Consider the following 18,472-nt stretch of genomic DNA (forward strand, 5'->3'; position numbering starts at 1 on the left):
TTTTTTTGAGAAATCTGCAGGTAAATGTTCCAAGTGCTGGATTTGATTCTCATGGTGTGAGAAGTTTTTCAGTAGGCAGGATGTCCTGGTTTAAAAGCCATGGGATAACAGGAATTCTGTTGGAGCTCTGGTTTTAAACAGAATGTTTTTTAAGGAAAGGTAAATTGTGATGCTCTCATATCAGAATTTGGACAGCAAGCAATATAGGGAACATTTGTTCTTTCTTTTTTTACGCTGTTGTCAGAATGTTTTGCACAGGAATATGATATTGTGAAATGCAATGTTACAGAGAGAGTGACAAAGAAATTTCTGTTAGAACTTGTTATAAGCCCTCTGTTTTGGGAATATAAAGGAAGTAAAGAAAGAAGACCTGTCTTTATGAGTCAGAGGATGAGACCAGCCATGAAAAAAAGAAATGCAATCACTGCATGAGTTGAGAAAGAATATCCACTGCCAACAGAGAGAAAAGAAATCTGTGCATTAACAAAGAATATTAAAAAAAAAAAGAAAAAGTGAAATATTTTCAGTTGGAAATCAGCAGTAAGTTTCTAATCTCTGAGGAGAAGGTCTAGAAATTGCTTTCCATGAAGGTAGGGTAGCTAGAAATGAAGATGAACACGAGTTTGATTTATAAACTCTGGCTGCTTTTTATCGCAGTCAATAAACTAGTGATCTCTTTAGAGCTTCCTATGAAACTAATGTAGAGGTGGCCAGTTAATAAGAATTATTCATGTTTCCATTCCCATTATTCTCAGTTATTCACATTTTACTTTAATTCTTACAGTTTACTTTTGGAGAAGCTCTCGTCTCTCTCCGTTTTCTTGAAGCCTTAATACCATGACATAAAATCAATGGATATACATTCCCTCTAAACTTAAGAGCACATTTTACCATGAGAGGGAAGATGTGTGCTAACGTCCTTACAAAAAGTTCCATGGGTGAGGGTATGGGTGTTAATGTCCCTGAAATGGGTCTTAATGTCTACAAACTCTGGGCGGCAGGTTTGTTGCAGGGCACAGACAGCTTGGCTCGTGAAACGGGCAAGGGTCTGCACAAGCCTGAACTTCTGAACTTTGGGGTAAAATCACGAGTTCAAGGGGTAATATGTGATAGGCAATTCGGGAAGTCTGCACCTTCCTGGTACCCCAGCCAATGGGGAAGGGAAGGGGGCAACATGCGGCCGGGAGTTTGGGATAAAAGGAGACTGCTCCCTCCAAAACCTTGAGAGAGAAAACTTTACAGGTGTGTGCTCTAGTGGACTCTCTCCCTTTATTCAAATAAAGTTTCAGGACTCCTCTGACTCCTTTATGGGCACTGGCTTTTCATAGTGTGATTTTCCATACAACCACTTGGATCAGGTTAGTAAGAAGCAAGTTTGTTTCATCTTGCTCCATGACTGGATGCTTTGCAATGGCAACAGCCTTCTAGTTCCTGATAGTACAGGGAAAGAAAAAAAGCCAGATTTTCATATCTCTGTAATAAAATGTCACTTTACCACAGCTTGGATTGTCAGGACAATGTGATGTTTGGTTGTTTGTGTTTTGTTTTTTTTTTAAAGAGACTTTTTTTTTTAAATTTGGTTGATTAATTATGTCATAGTGCATTATGAGAGTACTTTATTCCTGACTAAGCTACATTCTTACTGAGCCTTTTTACAAGTTTTACTTGGTGTAAAGCATGATTTAGATTCCATAGCAATGTAACTATTGGGGAAAAATTGCTTTCTATAGGTTAAAAGTGAGTTTACAAATATCTATCAAGAAAGAAACTTTTAAGTAAACTTGCAAGTGAATTGATACAGTTATAGTTTTATGCTGAACTAATAGAACAGTTGGCAACCTGTGATTGAAATACTAGTACTGATACTAAATTATTTTTCTTTTATGAAAAAGAATAAATGGAATGAAATCCACTAAAATATAGATGCTAAATACACTTGTTAATAAAAAGATATGAAGAAAATTATCATCTTAATGATTCAAACACGAGTGGCTTTATAGAATTATTTGGGTTGGAGAAGAGCTATGACAATCAAATCCAGCTGTAACTCAGCACTGCCAAGCCCACCAATAAAGCATGTCCCTAAGTGCCACATCCACACATCTTATCTGTAGTTCCCCAGATCCTCTTTCAACCCCTTTTGTAGACAGGTATTTAAATAGGTGGATTAGTGAAGCAAAAGAAAATTTAGTGGAAAAAGAGCATTTATTTTTTTAAATGTGTATGGAGAAATGGCGTATAAAATAATAAAGAATCATTTGTAAAATAGCATTTTCTTCCAAAGGATTGTCTTTCTTCACAAAAGATTAACAATTTAAATAATAGTTTAACTGGTCCTGAGAAAAAAATTCTATTCCTTACCAGTCACTACAGGCTATTTTTTTAGACTTTCTATGATCTAAAATGATTGATAGGAATGGCTCAAAATCAGAGCAGCTCCCATGGCTATGAATCTTATATGCTACCTTGCCATTCATTCTGTTACTAACATACTAAGATCTGTTGCTGTAGAACTTTCGTGGCATTTTCTTGGTTTTGGAGTAAGTTATTTGGTGTCTTTTTGAGAGTAAGAGGGCAGTTTAAAAACACATCTGCATTTTCAGATACCGAAATTAAATTTTCCAATTCAGACTCTAGCTTTAAACTCCTTTTACATACTTTAAACTTTTTGCTTGATTGGTTTTTTCTTTGTTAAAGAAAATAGTTGTCTTAGAAAGGAAGTGGAATATGTCCATGCAGGAAGAGCCCAGTGTTTCACTCCTAAGAGGAATTGAAATCAAAAAGTAGGAAATTAACTCCAATACTAAAATTTTCTCCTATGTCTAGCATCTACCCGTCCTGTAGTATAATATTGAAATGTTTAGGTAGACATATATTCAAAGCCTCCATGGTCTAGAAAAATAAATTATACTTAGGTAGATTTTCTTCTAAAATGTATTTCCTATTCTCATTGAAATGCATCCAGTGTTTTTAAAATATCTCTTTTGCTTATGTTCATTATTGAAAAATGCTTCATATTTTTCTTAGTCTTGCATATATTTTATGTCATATGTGCTCGCATGGCTCATTTAGACCTCAGAATAACTTCCAAGCAACTATAATATAGCTGAAGAGAGAAAATGTGCCATTTTCCGCAGCTCATATTTATAAGGTGGATCATTCTTTTTTGTTTATATTGCATTGCCCTGTAAAGAATCCATGATTCCCTCGAAAATAATGACATTCTATAAAGGCAACAAATGTTTATTTGGAGGAGAATTTATTTTCTTTTCTTTCCTGTTTCTGAGTCTCTAGGGTATATTCAGTTCATACTTTCAGTATTTTTCCTCTCAAACACAAGCATCTTTATTTACTTATATTTTTGCAAAAATGAAGGTGACAGGTAGATCAAGGAGAGATGTTTGTGAGAAAGCAAAGCATTATTAATCTTCTGAAAAAATATGAAAGTTTCCTAAAGTGTCGCAGCTTGCCATAATCAAGTATCAAACAAATAAAAAGCTGTGAATAATATTATTGAAATGTATTGTTTTGACTTCAGCTATAACTGTGACAAAAGGTTTGTAGTCCTTTGCCTCAGACAGTGGAAGTAATAGGTGACAAAATGTATCTGACCTCACATCCTTTGCTGCTTCTACCAAGAAATTGGTGCTCAGAAGAATTGCTTACTAGGGGAAAAAATACTCCTAATCTTGCTAATGCTTTAATTTTTTTTTTCCTGGTAAATTTTGGTGTGAGATAGTTTATAAACATTAATTTAGTATTTGTCTCCCTGCACAGCCAACATTAAGCCTCACTAAATATGCAGTATGAAACCTGGAATACATAAAACAGTATGCACAGAAGTATGCTATTTATTTTATAATAGAAGAACATTAATGGGTTTACTCAGAGTATACTCACAGTTTCACTCATGGCTGAAAGTTTGATTCATGACTACTCTTCATCAAAGCAACTTAGATCAGTTTGTATGCTTTTAGTTCAGAAGGAAGTCACATCAAAATGAAGGCACCAAAGCATAAAATAGGTTTCATTAGTACAGGCTCAACACAGAGGTCAGAAAAGCTAAACAGCATCATACACTGCACTGGTCTGTAGAGACACCCGCTGAGAAATTACAACAGAAGTATAATATAGGCATTACCGAGATGTTTAAATGTTTCAATATCAATATTTCTACATATCTTTAAAGGTATACATCTTGACATATGAATTTCCTTAAGCCCTCTGGCTTAAAGTCTGGCCCATTTATGACCTGGTAACAGGAAGGAAAGGACTATCTTGTCCTTAATAGTCCTCAGTACTGACACTTCCATTGGAAGAAGTACCATGATTGTGCAAAACAGTCTCCAAGGCACTTACAGATCTTCTCTGGTGGCCCTGGCACGTGGAGAGGATAGATGCTTCACTTCCCCATAGTGTTTATTAGCACAGTTTAAAAGCATGGTTTCCAAGACAACTACCTGAGTCTGAAATGGAGAGCTGAAGGGAGATTATAACTTTTGAATCCTTCTTTCACCTCTGCTTTGAGAACAGGCTTGCACATGTTGCCCTTTGCTTATCATTACTCCAAACAAGTGTTTGCAGATTAAAGCAGTATTAGCTAGTCTAAAAAACTAATTTTGCTTTCTTATAGAAGGAAAAGACAAGATAGCTGCCCAAAACTTAATTTTTTTCTCTATATGCAGTGCTCAAAGTGAAAGAAAAACTGTGGAAAAATGACCCTATAAATAACTACAGCTAAACAGAAGGAAGATCTTGCTGAGCTCAGTGGGAGCGCTGAGGTATGGAGTCCTGCCTCACATCTATCATTTAGTTCTGAAACCTTCCCTCACCTGAGAGGCAGCAGTTTCCTCTCATAATGGCAAGATTTCACTTACAAACTCAGCAATATCTTGCTACTCTGACAGAGAAGACCTCTCAGCTTCCACAGCCATCTGAGCTGTGGGAATTGGATGACCCTGGGAGATCAATCTTTCCTGAATGGCATGACCCCCAGGCTCCCCATGAGCTCAGAACTCAGGCGGATCTTGCATTTTGCAATATTTTGCACCGACAATGGCAGCTGGATCACAGGTCAAGAAGGAAGGTTTCTTCCCCTTTTGTTCTTTTCCTTCTTGGCTCCTGTCTGCTACGTTAGCAAGAATCAGCCAGCTAATTTGAAGTAGCTTCCTCCTACTTCTGTAATGAGCTTCAAAGCTATCCATGGTGCTTAGAGCAGTTGAATGGAAGCAGAAATGGGGGAGCTCAGAGGGAGACAGCACTGTTTTTAATTGAACCAGTGGTGTTTGTAGAACATAGTGAAAAGGTACAGAAAAAGCAAGTGATGCCCCTATAATAATAGTATATATATGTGTAATAAAGCTCTCATTTTCCTTAGTGTGTCAGCCATCCAAACTTAAATCTGAATTACGGTGTTATGGTCTGTAGACTAAATGTTTTTATAAAAAAGACAGTAAATGTTTAACAGTCTGTTCAGGGGTTTGGATTGTACCAAAGTTGTGAACAGTCCCTTTCTTTACGTTTTTCAACTACAAACCAACCAGACCAAGAGGGCTTCCTGAAGATTGTCTGTCTTACATTAAGTTTTCGGTATTTGATAAAGAATTTAATTTCTGCAGGCCACTGAATGTACTTCTTCGTAGTTATCAAAATTCTTCAATAGGTACTAAAACTGATGCATGCATTTAATGCTTTTGTCTTTAATGGGTATGTTTAAATAACTTAAATTCATCACCAGAAAGCAGCAAAGGGATATGTTGTAAACATACCCTATGTCTAACTGAAGACTCATTATCATGGCTACAGTGCAGTGAAAACATCACAGCATAAGAAAAAGCCAAACCCAGACGTGTGCAGATCTAGAATCATTATCAACTGAAAAGCATCCCTCTAACTCTATTGACTTCAAAATATTTTTTAAAACTAATTAGAAAAAGATGCTTGATAAATCAGTACAGGAATAACTGTTGCCCCTGTTTTGTTACGAAATGACACAATATATTTTTGCATCATTGCAAGATAAATTCATTTTTTATTTTATTTACTCTCTTTAAAGTCAGGACCCCTCATTTAGAAATCTCTAATAACTAAGCATTCTGTGTGCATTTTGAGTTCTTATATCATATGCTATAACCATAGAATTTTTGCTTTAAATATACAACTTGAATACTGAGTGTTACTGGATGATTTAAATAAATGGATTAAAGTGTTTTAAGTGTTCTCTAATGGTGGAATAAGTAAAGTATGCCCTGCTTATTTTGTTTTTGGCTTTGCTGTGCTTGAAATCAAAAATTCTGCATAGTTTGTGTGAGGCTTCTTGTCATGTAGTCATTAAGCATGAGCTTTTAAAAGGGGAAAAAAAATGTATTTCCATCTTAATTTTATGTTGGGTTCCTTGAAGCAAAAGTAGGATGTTGAATGAGAAGGAGAAAATTTGGTAGCCCTTTAGCTACCACCATGCTGTCCTATCCTTAAAGACATGTAGAAAAGCCTCCCACTTTGTGTGCCTTAATTGAGAAAGCCTTTCAGCTATCTAGGAGGAATTTTAATTTCTTCTAATTAAAAAAAAAAAAAAAGCTTTATTGTAAAGAGCTTTTCAGTATTTGCTTAATATAAGTGGTGTTGATTTTTTTTCAGAATAGTGTCTGTAAAACACAGAGAGGATTCTGAATTGTACTTTCAGAGAGTCATGGCAGGCCTAGCTGGAATCTCTAAAGTAGAAATAACACAATATGGAAAAGGATAGGGAAAAGAACATGAGTTAACCAGAAGGTGAGTACATTTCAAGAATAAAACTGTAAGGAAGGTTTTACATGTGGATATTTACCCTGGGTAAATGAATGTCCAAAGCTTAGCATTTAGGTTCCTAAGAGGATATTGACCATTTATTCAGGAGAAAGAAATATATTCTTTGTTTCCAACTCATTTCAATTTCTTTATGCTTTAAAGGAAACTAGAAATGAAAACATTCCTGCAAAATAATAATTGATAATTAAATCTCCTGTTTTATCTTGAAACCAAAAACTGACACTGTAGTCTTGAGTTTCCCAGTGTGCATGCTACCTCTTTTTGAGATTTTCGTTTAAGTGTATTTTCACTTTTTCCATCCATTTTGTACAGCAACAGAATTATGTAAATCAGCTCAAGAGATTTCACAGGATATCTAAATTGTTCTTTAGGAAGTATCTTTCATAGGCCTCTCTGGTCATTTTCTTTTCAGACTGTTGCTGAAAAAGTCTGCTTTCAGCTAAAATCAATGCTTCCTTAAATTATTGAGGTTTTCAAATACTATATGAGAAATTTTGTATTTGGCTACTATTATTATTAATAATAATAATAATAGAAACAAGCCTCCCAATTTCTTGCTGTTCATGAAATTCACTTATTTTTTTCCCTATATTATTAAAATATAGCATTTTAATACAGAAGTGCAAGTTTATAACTAACTTAAACTAAAATTCAGCATTGCTTTGTAGAATTAATAAGGTATGTTTGGAAATTATCTTTCTTTCTCATCTGTTAACTTGAGGTGTTTTCAAATTCATTGCACTTCTGTGAACCTTTCCTTTAATGTCTACCTGCTTAGTCTTTTTAAGGTCTAGACGTTTGTTCCAGGGATTTATGATTCATATTTCTTCTGTCATGTTGTATTTTAGTACTTACTATACAGGAATTGTCCTAAATACCAGGGCTAATTATCTGAAGTCATGTTAGAGAGTCTTGTGTGTTGAAATTCCCTGTTTCCTCCAATGCAGACATCCAACTGTCCTAATTTCAAAAAAAAACCCACAAAAACCCAAAGACAAAATATTTTTTTCTAGAACAAAAAACCAGAAGCCTTCTAGAATTAGATGTCATAAATGACAGAATGATAAGGAAATTATTTGCTTGCATCTGAAGATTTTTGTGTATAATAGTAATCTAAATTTGTAATGGAAAACTTTTCACAGTTGCTCTGTAACTTGTGTGTATTTTCAATGAAAATCAGATTTTCTGCCTCCAAGATCAGTCTAATGATGCAGATAAGCTACTGCAGACCAGTGGGACTTGTATCTATGTATCAGTAAATAATAATTTTATATTTGAACAGTTTATATAATAAGTTAAATTAACTATTGAGAGCAAATATAAATTACATTCTGATTTGTATTTTCTTTGTTTTCTGTGAAAGCTGTGAATTTTATATTGGAAGAAAAATAATACACATTGCTTAGCCAGGATATCACAGGCTAAAACTCTAAAGAAAATCTTGTGGAACCCCACTGGCTTTAAACAATGTAACTACTGTTTGTTAAAGTCATTAGAATTAAGAATTGGTATCTTAGCTATATGTCAGGCCTCCTATAGGCCTATGACATTTAGAAGAAGTGTGTTGAAGAAGGTTGTAATGACTGCTGAAATAAAAGCTCTGAGTGATAAATGAACAGATTGCTACTGTGAAAGTGTTTAAAGGTTTAGGACTCCTACTGATAAAATCACCAGAGAGAGTATGTAGAAAATTACTCTCTTCTCACCTTTAATTGCATTATTTAACTTGAACATTTTCTCCACTGAAGGGAGTGCAAATAATAAAACCTTTTCATTTACTATGCAAAGTCCTTTACAAACAAAGTATAGAGAGCATATGACTTAGGCTTGCTTTATTGAATCAAATAACTGGCCATCCATAATGAAGTTCATGGTGGAAAGGAAAACTGAAATTTAACTAAACCAACAGTGTGTTAGGACTTTGTCAAATTGAGATGTTGCATGTGTCTTCAGGTGGATACAAATGCAAAAATAAGCATTTCCTCCAGAGAAACAAAGTCTGTCTTACAGAATGAGCTGTCTAGTTCATTCAAACGCTAGAAGATGGTTCTGCTGAAAAAAGGACTGCAATTCTTAATGCCTTGTTTTCTACGTCATTGATGTTACTTTCTGTACACCAACTTTTTTTTTAAGTTTTATTGAATTATGAAGCTGCTTTTGACAGGAAATATTAATTGTGTAAGAATGTAAAATATTGTCAAGGAGAAACACACAACAACAGAAAAAGTATCCTTCCTATATGCCTTTAACCTTATTTATATCTTATCTTATTGATAATAGACATAAACTGGAGGATATTTTTTAATTGGATGCAATTACTTCAAAGAAATAAGATTAAGTAATGATGCCTTTTAAGCTGGAGGAAACATCAAATTAGCTTGAATGCACTTTGCATTTTTCACATTTCCTCATACATGAACCTCATTCCATTATATAAATACTTGGAAACAGTAGATGAGGTACCTTACATGTGAAAATGTAGAAGTTCCTCTGTGACAAGCTCTATGAAAACACTTGGCACACATGTATACAAATTAGTATTGCTTATAATTGAGAACATAGCTTACTTTTTCATTTCTTACGGGTATTGCATGGATTTCACTTTTATTTAATGGCTATTCAAGCTTAAGGTAAAAAAAAAAAAAAAAAAAACAGGAAAATGTCAGAAAAAATATTTGCTGGCTTTTTAAACTTTTTGTCAATAACTGCTTTTTGAATCTCAAATGACAAACTGATAGGAGAGTACTTTGTCAGGAAACAGAAATTCTTATTGCATACAGAGGGGTGAAAATGGTTGCAAAATGTAACAATATATAGACAATTCTCCATAGATTGATTAGTCACATTTTTATGTGCTGTAGCTTGCACAGCACAGATTTGGTTTCGTTTATTTCTCTGTAGCTGGGATAAAATGGTGCACTTAATCTTTCAAGTTATTGCTTCTCAATGTCACCATTTTTTCCATTATGTGATGTACAGTTGGTTCCATTTCATGACCAGATATTCTTGTTCTGATCGTAAAAATTTCCAGAGATGATATTTTTGGAGTGAGATATGTTTGGCTATTTAGATAAATGACAGAAGTGTGAAAGAGAATGCTGTAGAATTAAATGCATCCAAAGAGAAATGTAGCATCAAAATCTTCATACTATGAATAAAACCAGAAAATGCCAATAACCCTGAAATCAAAGGGTGCTAATTCTAAAATGGACAAGATCACACATTGGTGAAATGCAAGAATTTTGTCTTTATTTTAAAAATGGTTTAAACATGGACATTCTTGTCTTATACTTGTTTTCTTTAGTTGAGATGTCAGTACCTCTTCTGCAGCTTCTGCTAGCCAAGATCCTATGTCTTAAAAGGGATCTAAAATTTCTAGGCTTTCTCAGAATTAAAAGTAAGCTGAATAGAAAAACTGTCTAGCTTCAAAACTTTTGAGAAATCTATTTTCTAAGAGAGTATGTATTATTTAATTTCATTTTATTGTGCTATTTAATTTCACAACCTGGTTTATATATTCTGTGTATCAGCCAGCTTTATCTGTTCCAGTATGTCTGAATTACCCATTCCCTGTAAATTTGTCCAATAGAGGTAGAAAGGAAACTATGTGATTTGGTAATAGTTGTATAAAGGGATCAGCAGAATTAAAGGATTTGACTTTTGACGATTTTACATAGATTTTTGTGTTCTAGTATATGCAAATTTTGGGTTTTTTTCATTCACTTAGATTATGCTTTCTATATTGGAAATATATATCATATTTTGGCATGCTAACAGCTTGCTGTTATTTCTTCATTACTCAACTAGGCACAACACCTGGGATAATCCAGTGTATTTCTTGTCATAGTTATGTTATGTTATTCTTAAGAAAGTGTTTATTTCTTAGTTTTATTTTGAAGACAGCTTGGCTCATAAGCCAAGATCCCAGATAAATTAAAACTCTGGTAGCAAAGCATGTGCCCTCCTTGCCCTGGTTCCACCACCAGCTGAGACAAGTCCTGTCTCTGTCTATGGAGCTGTGTTAGAGGCTTTCACTAACAGTGAGGCTTGTTAGTGGGGCATGATACATGAAGATTGCTATCTGTAGTTGAGGGTAGGTGTCCAAATGTGCTGATGAACCCTAATAGGCTTTAATTTAATTTTAATGTGATATTTTAACCTTTTAATGAGTTAGTAATGCAACTTATATACTTGTTCTAGGTTTTCCCCCACGCAAAGACTAAATTACTGTTTATATACTCAAAGCAATTATAGATTACCCAGAGCTACCAAGAGCAGTGCCTCATTTTCCAGGCTTCTCTGTGAATTTACAGAGTAAATAGGTATTTTTGTCTCTGAAAGTTCCTGACAGAATGAACTATTTTTAATGGAGCTTCAAGACCTTTTCAGCAAATAGTGTGCTTTCTCTGAGGAAAGTAATCCTTCAAATGCATACATTCTTTAAAAAATGTGCCAATTGATTTTATCCCGTAGTGTTATTTTCAAAGAAGGCCATTTTAGACAAGTATTGTGCAACTGGAGGCTAAAGGATAGAAGGAGACTGTAAATCTTCTCTAGTTACACAGCTTTGGATTTTTCCTGCTCAGAGAATATCCGGACACTAAAAATATATATTGTAGTTATCTCCATACAGACTTTAAAAACCTTCTTGTGTATTCTGGGTGCAATGGAAATGCACCCTGGAGACGCTTGGATTATGTAAACAGCTCCTTGTTTACAAAAGTTACAAAGCCATCAAAGTTTCTGGATGTTTGCAACATGTGTCATATCCGAATAAGGTAACTGGTCATCAGGATCCAAGATCTGAAGCCACCAATACTTTAAAGCACTGATCACACATTATTCATCTCTTTTCAACACCTGCATTTGCTTTACCTTTCCTTTCAGGATGACTTTTTGTAGCTCTTAGTAAGATGGTGAATGCAGATAGCATCTCTGATAAGTGAGAAAGGAAACTTAGCTTTAAGTTGTTCTGCTTCTTTACATTATGTTGTCCCCCATGAGGGAACTAGAAGGAATAAAAGACCATTTTATACATGCTGATTTTGTCACTTGCAGAGGCGCCAACAAATCATTTGATTTCTATAACTTAGTATTTCTGTGTGATTCAGTGTAATTGACAGTGCCAGAAACTAGCCCTAAGCAAAAGAAATTCAACATAAAATCTGCTGTAAGCAAGTTAATCACAGTCTAAGTGATAGAAAGCTTGCACTTCATTTCTTTTCCAGGATACATTTATAACAGAAAAATAATTCTCTTTTCTCTCAAAAGACTAGGAAGGCTGTCAGGCGCTTTGGGGCAATCGAAATAAATAGTTGATGCCTCCTGTAAATAAAGATATGAAATGTTTGTGTTTGTGAATGAAGGCCAGAGTAACCTCGTAAATTTGATATTCTAGACTTTGACTCATGGTCTTAGACCACTGACAAATGGGTCACTGCCTCAACTCTCTGCTCTTGCACTTCTCATGATGGCACTTGCCTTAATATTCTGTGCTATAATTTAAAGCTACCTTGCTAGTACCATTTTTGAAGATATCTGCTTGAAAGATTGTTCTGTTCTTATTGCCTGGAAGCATATCTTTTTAATTAATATCTGTGTTGCTCAAGATTTTTATTAAGAAGGAAGTTTCTTGGACTTTATACAGCAGTGCCCCTGGGCTTGCTGTTCAAGAAAGCTGTTTAGACACATGTTTTTCTGGATATTTCACCATCCTACAATTAGATAATTCATATCCTTGCCAGTCCTTATTTAGTCATCTTTCAACAATGTCTCTTTCTAGAGCATCTTACAAATATATTTTGCACTGGTAATGCTTTCCTTTAAATTTCAGAAAATGCAATTAATCGTTTCGTTAGCTTAATTTTATTCTGTAGCACTTTGTTGTTTTTCCCTGCCTGCCCCTCCCCCCCCAAGCTGTCCAAAGCCTCTGGACTCTTTTCCTTCAGATTCACTCTTTTCCTTCAGATCAAAGACTTTGAGAGGTCATCAAAAGGTAGTTTCCAGTGGAAGACTCAGGAGCCAAGCATGTGACAAAATGGAAGTCTATGAAAACCACACTTTCCAAAATTAATACTTGCTGCGTATAGACCATGCATATCTTGCTAAGGAGGATGGTAAGAAACTGGAGAGCATATGTCTTATAAAAAAAGCCCTTTGCTAACAACCTATATCACCGTATTTTCGTCATTGTGAGACTACCAGCATTTTCCAAGCAGCAAGCACAACTACGCTATCACACAAATCCAAAAGATTTTCTTCGAATTTAAAAGCTTGAAAACTCCGTTTTTCTAGAGGATATTAAAAACTAGGATGGATAGCTGTATGTTTTTACATTTTTCCATGGTAAGTATTCTATAGCACTTCTTCACTTGGATTCATTCCCTTCCTCTTCAAAGACTATGTTCTTTGAATTAAACCTGTGGCTGGATAGACATTCAAACCAAATGGGGTACCTGTTTTCATTATACCATTGCAAATCATACCTTTTCAAGTCTCTGCTATCTGACTTTTTTTTTGTCTTCAGTGGAAATAAGGTCATGGTCCTAATTGTTTGCCTTTTAGTAGCTATTGCTTTTGCTTTGAAGCTTTGTTGTTACCAATACCATAAGACCTCATGAAGTAGTATCCAATGAAAAAACAGTAAATATGTCATTAGTTTTAAGCCTATTATTGCGACCTTATCCTTTGCTGTGTTGAGAAATTAATAAGAACTTGTCATGCTGGTTTGGTGGGGTTTTTCCCTCCATATTTACAAATGTTTATCTCTTACATTTCATACCCGAAAGTTCAAGGTTGTTTTCCAGAGCAGAACAGTCATAAACGTATGGATAGATTCACGTTTTCTTCTCTATGTCCTCATTAAAACCTTTTTTTTTCTCTTTCTTGCTTATTAGTATACAGCAGTTCTCAAAATTTTATGCTTCAGTTTTAAGGTTTTACTCTGTGTTTAAACCAATCAGATTACTTAAAACTATAAAGTGCATCTGAATCACTTGTTATAAGAATGCAACTTTTAAAAGCATGTGCACACATATGCACACATCTCATGCAGTTGTAAATTGAGGAACAGCTTGAATTTCATCCAGCTGTCTAGACAGTTTAACCCTTTGGAGCTAAAAACTGTTTTATTGTTCTGCTCATACTTTTGTTCTTATTTCTTAATTAGTTTTGGTGTACTAATGGCTAGTGTTCAATAATCAAAATTAGAGAAAAACTGAAAGCTGCTCCAGTGTCTCAATTCCACTTTTTCCATTGTGTGATTTAAGATTCATGTACCAACAGCCCTGGTCAGCCCTACAGCCGGCATGCTCCATAGGTCCATGTAACCACACTGGACTTCATGAATTGCTACAGATCAGAAGTGCTACAGAGTGGCAATAATTAATTTGGACATGGAGTTTACTGTTGTAATATTTACTTTGATCCAATTTCTGAACTTTTTTTTCAATATTTTTCATTTGGATACATTTTTTTCAGACTTTCCAGAGTTGGTAGGTTGAATGTAGATGTAGTGATATGTATGCTATATGTATATGTTCACTATGAGCCTCTTGAAACTGTTGGTGGGAATCCACTGACTTCAGTTCTAAAGTAGTATTTGTATTTTAAACTGAGGAACAGTCTCATGTAAATGTACAACCAAATTCCTTCTAAAACTGGAGTATCTGTCAAATTACAGAAGATTACAAATCGATGGGATATTCCAAACCAAAGTCTGGAGATTGCTTGCCATATTTATTTCTGCAGTTAGATCAGAATTCATGTTTTAATCAACTTCAAGATACAAAACCATAACTAAAGATTCTGAAAAACTGATATTTCCAGGTCTGCTATAACACCCTAAATGAGGAGCTAATTAAATTTAGTATTTAACTCCTTTTTCTCAGTTCAGGGGTGGTAGACACTTTCTTTCATTGTATGAAGACAAAAATCCTTCCTCTGCACTTTGGTAGCAGAAGAGCTTTGTAGGCAGTCCTGTGCAGGGTTCAGTGAGTAATCCAATCTCAAAGTGATAAAGGCAAAGCACTCAATCTACAGGTCAGGATGCAACAGGAAAGGCTGTAGTTTAGCAAGAGTCTATAAAAGATAAAAGCTCTCTTTGACCACAGGCTACTTACATTGATTGGAATTCACCACAGTCCCAGATAGGTTAAAAGATATATAGTTTACGTGTAAGTAAATTGAACTTTTAGAAGTTATTAACTTTTTATATTCAAAATTTTATATCATGTTTTTTCTTTCTGCAAGTTTGTTTCCTCTTTTCGGCAACATGCTTTAATGTGAAGAAAGCTCCATACTTTGGGAACAGAACTCATATTTTTCTCTAAACAGTTGCTTTTTCTTCCTTGCCAAAGTAATATAAAAACATGGGGGCAGATTTTACTACTGTACTGCCTTTTCACTCAAACCTTTTACATTTGAAAGCTATATTTAACCCTTTGGATTTCATATTGGGTATTTTACTCAGGTATCTGGGGATTTGTTTCCTCTGTTGGGATTAGTGAGTGCTGTAATAAAGCCATCAAAAATAACTTCTTAAGGAAGACAACAATAGTTCTTCTGTCTTCAGGCATAAAGAAGAATTGGATTTCAATACTTTTATCATTGCCCTTTAAAATTACCTTAACCTTAAAATATAATTTGATATCCTGACTACCTGAAATGAAGCTATCAGTGAAATTCTACATTAACTTATACCTATATCTATATCTACATGACTGATAAGAGACTTCATGATTCTTTTACTAAAGTAATGGAGATGGAGTGTGAAAGGGGCTCTGAAAACTTTTCTTGCTGTTCTCAAAAGCAGTAATGAAAAAAGGAAGTATTAAATTCAGGCTAAATCAGAGCAAAATAGCAATACAGCAATAAGAAACAAAAATGATAGCTTCAAGTTCAAAAGTTATGTTGTTACTGATATCTCCCTGCTGTTATTCTTCTCCTCTATCTGGATATTTATTGCTACTAGAACATAGTATCAAAATACTTAAAAGCTCCTGACAATATATTGAATTAAGGAGGCAGATGAAAAGGTGTGGTGGGGATACCTATCACATGAGAAATCCAATACAGTTTTATTTCTGAAGCTTCCTGAGCAGGTACTATCTTGCACTGGACTGACATTAGTTCCTTTTACTAAGGTATTTTCTGTATCAAAAAATACATCAAAGCATCACAAAAGCTCCATGGAAATACTTTTGTAAGACTGCATACAGAAAGTTGTAATTTCAAATCTTTATTACGTTCACTCTAAATAACAATGCATGTTACAGAAATTCACAGATTAGAAAGCAATATCATAACTATAGTTGGCTGAGAGAACAAATAATCATAGTTAGCAGTTTTTACTAAATTTGGACTAAAGAAATATTTTTGCAAATTGTTACTGTTGTTTAATCCTATCCATAAAGCCCACAACTGTTTGTCTATAGAAAAAACATAGACGAAAAAGTAGCTAAATGTATCACTGACTTATATTGCAGTATGTAATTCAGTCTGTGCCTCTCCTTTAGACTGAAATCAATGACAGTCATGGCAGCTGTACAAAGCCAAGGTTAGCATACACAGAAAGCTCTTGTTAATTTACTGTTCTTCAGTGTGTTGGCAAAATCTACAGTTTCCCTTCTGGCATCATGTAATACAAATAGAGGAATTAAGTGTAATTACATTACATTCTCTAATGATTAACTATTGCTGATGGATATTGCATGAACATTTCCAGTGGTGTCTTTCTGCCTGAGGAAGTTAGTACAATCCTCTCCTACTTAGTACAAACTTAGAGAAATACTCCACATGACTGCTTCAGGTTTGCTCCCAAAGCAGTTGCACTTGGTCCCAAATAGCCTGTTGTGTAACTTCTAATTTTTATGGTGGGCTCTGGGATAGATAGATAGATAGATAGATAGATAGATAGATAGATGATAGGTAGATATGGAATTGTCATGGTTTAACCCTAGACAGTGACTAAATACCGCACAGCTCCCTGCTGATTAGCACATTAGCACATTTATAACCCCCCCACACAGTGGGATGGGGAGGAGAATCAGGGATAAAAACCCTAAAATTCATGGATTGAGATAAGCACAGTTTAATCATTTAAAACTACTACTACTACTACTAAGAAGAAGAAGAAGAAGAAGAAGAAGAAGAAGAAGAAGAAGAGGAAAAAAGAGAGAAAAGACAAGAAAAACCAAGTGATGCACAGTACAATTTCACACCACCCACTGACTGGTGTCCAGCAGGTCCTCAAGCTGTGACTGGCCCCTTTGAGTCCAATTCAGGTCAGCTGTCCCTATATTGAATGGAAATAGAAAAGTCCTAGTCTTAGGACATGCAATACTTAACAATAACCAGAACATTTGTGGATTATCAACATTCTCATATTGAATCCAAAACACAGGATGTACTAGCTACATGAAGCTAGTACTACTAGCTTATAAGAAGAAAAATGAATTCTATCCCAGTGGAAACCAGGATAGGTGCATGCAGTTCAGGCACACTCAAGACTCTTTTCTGCAAATGGGGCAGTATGCCCATGTAGGAGGCTGGAAAGGTACCAGCCGGTAGTCCTGATGGCCAGTTACAGCTAGGACTCAAGCATGAAATTTTGGTGTGGCTATTTTGAGGAAATGCTCACTCCCCTCTCCTAACACAAGACAGCTGTTAGGTAAGACAGACAGAATTTAGTAAATGGTAAAAGGTAAAGTATGTCAAGGTAAGAGACAAAGGAACTTTCAGAGTGAATGGGAAGCAGAGTTGAATGTTAGCTGCTTTTTATCTTCTTCCTAGGGAACTGATTTTACACCCAGTATTTCATTCTGGGCAGACTGAATAATCTGTGTAGTCATTGACAGGAAATAGTAATATAATAGTAGACATTGCAGTATATCCTGCCTGAAAATTTCAAAGTATCTTCTATTGAGGACATAAATCTAAAGTACCTATCTTTCTTTTCTAATGCCTTAGGTCTAAATATTCTCTGTTTTCCATAGAGAGCATCTATAATTTAAATGATTTACTCTATGCATAAAGAGTGTGAATTCTCCAAGTGTTCCTGCTTTTATTTCTCAAAGAAAGCCCTTAGAAAAAAAAGCAACTTAAATATACAGTAACTCAAGATGTGGGTAGAATCTCTGAAGTACTGTTTCACCTTAAAACTATCAACATAGAAACACATTTTGAAAACAGCAAAGTGACTGCTGAGTATATGAGCAATATTGAGATGGCAATGCAAGATCAGTCACTTCTCACAGGTCTTCAATATCAAACCCAATACAGAGTTTGACTAAGATTAAGGTTTCCACAAATAACAAGATACAAACATTTGTATTTTCAAGTGGTGACTAAGTCAGTGTGTCAGGGTTATATTTTATATCCACACTATGTTAGAGCAGTATTTTCTTCTGGCATTGTGCTGCACTCATTTTTCTTGTGACAAAGGCTTTTTGGGGTGTGTGCGAATGTCTCCCATCATCTATAACACAACACTGCTAATTGTGCAAAATATGTAGATGCTATAATTTACTGACTACCAGCTATAAATTCACTATAATTGGGGAGAGGAGTGGAATAAGAGAACTATAAGTAGAGCTCTACAAAATGCATCTTACTGTATTATATTTGCTTCTGTTTGTGTGCCTCTTGAACCTTTCCCATCTCTTCC

Source organism: Coloeus monedula, assembly GCF_965178545.1.
Source record: "Coloeus monedula genome assembly, chromosome: 5".
Lineage (NCBI taxonomy): Eukaryota > Metazoa > Chordata > Aves > Passeriformes > Corvidae > Coloeus > Coloeus monedula.